The following is a 4858-nucleotide window of genomic DNA, read 5'->3' as shown; positions in this document are numbered from 1 at the left end:
GAAAAGTGACCGCAATGCCGTAATATAATACAAAATAATAAAGAAGATACAAAGAAAAATAAACAAATTAACCTGCACTTAGCTGTGAAAGCCTCTGTGGCTGGTTGTGAGGGAGATGAGAGGAGAGTTGCTGTGTAGGACGACTTTCGCTATCACTAATACAAGCACCGTTATCGGCTCGGTGGAATCTTTTTCTGCATGGGGGCCTTCGTATCAACGGATGTTGACTACGGTACAGTGTTAATAAACTCTTGTCATGTATTTAATGTAACTGGCAATCAGGTAGCGGAGGAAAGGGTCTCTCTCTGCAGGCAGCCTGACCTAGAATGAAGCAAAGTATTCCTAAGCTCACTCTTGTCTGGAAAAGCAAAGGACTGTCCGTAGGTGCTTTGAAGTGACAAAAAATACACTAGTCCCAGTTGTGGGCACCTTCCAACATTCTGAAAATCACTGATTTCTGCCAAACACCACAGCCTGAGACAGAGCATCCTAGTATGGGAGATGATCACCCACAATCCCTCAGGGAGAGAGAGAGAACTGTTGGCTCGGTTGTGATCATGCGACATTTGGCACCCCATACTACTTGTATCACAAGACGTGGCTTGTTCATCAAGTTAAGATGTATTATAAATGTTTGCTCGTCTTGTGGAACACTCGCAGAACAAGTCATTCGCAATCCAATGCTTTACTGTACAGGTATTTATCACATCGCACCAAATCACACTCACACACATCACACAAACGTGTAAGGAGATCTGAAGTCAGAAAAAGTACGCATATGCACACACACACAGAGCTAGCACTCCCAGGGAAGCACACCCTGAACCCCCCTTAGATCCTATGCAGCTCCATTATTGCACAGCTGACTCGTGGCCACCTGTCCATCCCCCATCGGCAGTCCCGGCATCCCAAGCACCCCGTGCCCAGGGCCCTTAGCGGGAGAAAAGGTGACAGATCGTTCAGCAGACCCCCAGAGAGGACAGAGCCAGGGGACTTGCAAATTTGGCCTGAGCCAGTGACACTGACATAGTCACTTTTCCACCGTGTGGCATAATCCAATTACTCATGGCAGGGCCAAGCAAGGAGAAGTCCCCATACCTCCCGGCTACCTCAGGACGCAGTTGAAAAATTTGAAAATATTCCTTCAGCCTTCATTCCAAGAGTCATTTGGTTTTCAAAGCGTCCCAAACCCAATAAAAACAAACAACTGAAGAATGAATCCTATGGAGAATTACATATGAGCAATGAAAATCACAGTGCTTACCAATAGTGAACATTTGGTTAATTATGTGTACCTTGCATGAAATGAAATGTATTCGATTTGTAGCTAAATGGAATAATATATAAGCTATACCATAACTTGAAGGAAATACACTTGGATGGAATTTTTTATTATGATGACAACTATGCAAATAAACAAGCAGTTGACAATTTAATGGGAAACACACAGGAGAGAAAATGCAAGCGAGAAGAGGAAATAGTCTTTCCCTACACTTCTGTAAAATGGGCAAATAAACATTAAATCTAGTCACCCACAGAGAATAAAGTCACCATCCCAAGTGTTTACAGATATCTTCTTTGTAGAAGCAGAATGAGTCCTATTTCTTGAGTTTGACGCTGGGGGACACACTCCTGCCAATTTGCCATTTCAGAAAGATCCAACTTTAAGTACGATGTTTCCGGTTCACTGATAAAGCATTAAAGCATTTATGCGTGGCACTGGAGATACACAGATGAATAAAACTTGCTTTATACTCTAAGTCTTCTTGGAGGAGATGGTCCCTGAACTGAGGGTGAAGGACAGGTGGAAGGAAATGTGGATTCCAGTAGTGGTTAGGAGACCAGGGGACCAAAATGAACTAGGTGAGAGCAAGGAGGTTGTTTGTGGAGTCCACAATGACTCTGAGGTTTCTGACGTTGGGACTGGATGGGTCACGGGGGAATTCAAAAGAAGAGGCAGCATTGGGTTCCAGGATTAGACCGGGGAGAAAGTGGTTCCATTTTGGACCCAAGGATTTGGGGTATCCAAAGATGCCACCCACTCTCCATGGAGATATAGAAGAAGGAGTCATCAGGGTGAGGACAGTGGAGAAAGCTTGCAGGGTTGTAGAAAAGAATTCAGAGTGTAAGAAAATAATCTAGGAGCTAACTCTGGGGAAGAGAACTAGTAAAAGGCGGACAGATTGGAACCCGGGAAGACAGAAAGGAGCTGGTCACAGGTAGAAGGCAAGTCACAAAAGGCAAAGGAAGGTCAAGGCGAAGGGCTAGTCAATACATGAAGGAGCCTTGAAGTGAGGAGGGGCCAGTACTAAATCTCGGGAGGGGAAATCAAGAACATCTTACTGACAGCGATGCCTTTCATGGTCCTACTCACTCAGAGCATCAAGAAGTAGGTTTCAGCTTACAGAAATCAACTGTCTGTAAAAACTTTGGGTCCAGCATGATCCCTAAAGATATATTGGTCAAAGCTTGTCATAACACAAAAATGAATTGCCGGAATCTTCTTTAGCACCCAAGTTACCATAGGCTGATTAGGTGGTTTGCCTAATTACAGACTAAGTGGTAAGTAATATTGATGATGATTCTTCCTATATAACTCTTGGGTCTAAACGTCAGCCAGATCTCAGGTCTCCTAAGCTTGGTAAGAAATTGTAAAACAGGGGCGTCTGGGTGGCTCAGTTAAGTGTTCGACTTCAGCTCAGGTCATGATCTCACAGTTTGTGGGTTCGAGCCCCGCGTCGGGCTCTGTGCTAACAGCTCGGAGCCTGGAGCCTGCTTCGGATTCTGTGTCTCCCCCTCTCTCTCTCTGCCCCTCCCCAGCTCGCACTCTGTCTCTCTCTAAAATAAATAAACATTTTTAAAACCTTTAAATATAAAAAAATAAATAAATTGTAAAACACATGTTAACAAATTAAACACAAACTTAACAAGTTTTCAGTTGGTTTCCTTGGATAAGATGGCCCAGATTCTAGGTTGCTATATATTGAAAATATGACATATATTGGAAACACTAAATAAAAACATAGTATGTAACAATTTGTAATTGTTTGTGTGTGGATTCTGGGTAAAAGTGTAACCCATTGAAAAGTCTTGCCCTGGCTTGTTAAAAAAAAAAAAATCACGTGGCAAGAGTCCTCATCCAGGAGAATATGAATGCTAATCTCTCAAAATCTATAAACTACGCAGTGTAGCTGCTGATGAAATCACCAAATAAAACAGAGAATTTATCCAGGAGAGCAAGATGTCTGAATCCTTTAAAATTTGGTTAGTTGTTCTCATATTAGGAATGGGGGGGCTCAGGTAAAACCTCACATAAAAAGCTGGCCAGGCAAGGACTGTCCGAGCTTCCTCTCGAAGGGAAGCTGTCAGGCTGGGCTTCAGACGGGATCGGTTTTCTTTACAAAAGACCATGTAATGCTGTTTACTACTCCTAAAATATATGAGAAGTACGATCAAAGTTCTCCTTCTATAACCAGATGACCGAAAAATGGTTGAGCCAGCCCTGCATACCTTGGCCTTTGGCCCCGTTTCTCGAGGAAATGGTTTTAACAAATATTTCATATCGCATTGAAAAACATTTGCTCGTTCCTGAGGGCGTCTCATCTGAAGGAAAGAAAGGCTGGGGTACTTTAACTGGTTGGTGCTGGGGATACTGGAATCAGGAGGAGAGCAAGTGAAGATTCCAGGTACTCTTTTGACTTGATCCTCCCAGTTCCGGAAACTATGAAACTCTACAGAATCCCTAGCAGGAGGAGGCTTTGGGCCCTTGTACCCAGGCACCATCAAGGCACTGGGGCAGCCATAAGCTCTCCATGAAGTCTCATGGCCTTGTTTCTTTTTGCTCCTCTTGAGCCGTGAAGGACATCATTTTGGGTGAGAGGAAATAAGGCCTCAACGTCCAACCATTTATTCATAAGAACTTTGATTCCAGCTGCCTCTCTTCCAGGTCTCCGAAAACAACTCCCAGTTAAAGCAGGAGAGCCTGGCCTTTCTTAAGAGCTCATTAAATGTTACCTCCAAATAGCCCTTGGGAAGGAAAGTCGGCTACGCGAGTCCCATCTCCCCACCTGGGCTAGCAAGCAGCGTGCACCTTGGAAGCTTGTCCTAAGAGAACAAGCTTGCAAGATGGACAGCGATGGACCAGCGAACAATGAGCCCTTTTTAGCCCTGGGGCCCGGCTGAGCCTCTGAGAACCCAGCGCTTACATTGCTGGGAGGCTGGGGTGCTCTAGGTGACAGGAGTCCTTCCCCGTGGCTCCAAGGAGCTGGGTCATTGGTTTTCTTACGGGAGAGGACATTGCACAGTTCCTGTTGCACAGGAACTGGGAGGATCAAGTCAAAAGAGTACCTGGAATCTTCCACTTACTCTCCTCCGGATTCCAGTATCCCTGTTGCACAGTTCAGGCTGTGTGGCCCAGCCGGGCAGACAGGAGAGTACAAACACGGATGCCCCCATTTCTGGCTGGTCTAGCCTGTTCTTGCTTCTGTCCTGGGTGGAAAACAGGAATAGCTCTGGCTGTACTGGGGCCTGCGGGGAAGGGAGGTGAGCAGAGCACGGAGGCCAGGAGGCCCGGGAGGCTCAGAGAAGCCCCCGAAGACAGCCTTCGCCTCCAGCTGGGATTCTCTCCCACAACACCCAGGAGCCTACAGCCGGCCCAGGGAGGCTTCAGGAGCACAGTCCTGACACAGCAGGACACTGATGGCCGGTCACAACCACAAAGCTAAGCAGCTGCCCTCTGAGGGGCCAGGACCCTCAGTGAGCAGGGTGCTTTGCTCAATGAAGGGTCCCAACCCAGCACTCAGCACCATACACCCCTCCCCCCGCTGCCACAGCCTCCCTCTGCCATAGGGAGCCCTGG

General features: G+C 46.4%; 1 long non-coding RNA gene across 1 annotated transcript; it reads right to left on the bottom strand.

Moving 5' to 3' along the window:
* Positions 1-235: 235 nt before the first annotated feature.
* LOC121026756 (uncharacterized) lies at positions 236-4486 on the bottom strand. Its single transcript, XR_005788442.1, has 2 exons — positions 4366-4486; positions 236-321 (listed from the first exon to the last, which is right to left on the bottom strand). It is a non-coding gene; the product is annotated as an uncharacterized LOC121026756 (long non-coding RNA).
* Between the last annotated feature and the right edge of the window lie 372 nt (positions 4487-4858).

Source organism: Herpailurus yagouaroundi, unplaced genomic scaffold, assembly GCF_014898765.1.
Source record: "Herpailurus yagouaroundi ecotype Mexico unplaced genomic scaffold, PumYag 162431, whole genome shotgun sequence".
Lineage (NCBI taxonomy): Eukaryota > Metazoa > Chordata > Mammalia > Carnivora > Felidae > Herpailurus > Herpailurus yagouaroundi.
The sequence above is the reverse complement of the archived record's forward strand: the minus strand, read 5'-3'. Positions and strand labels throughout refer to the sequence as shown.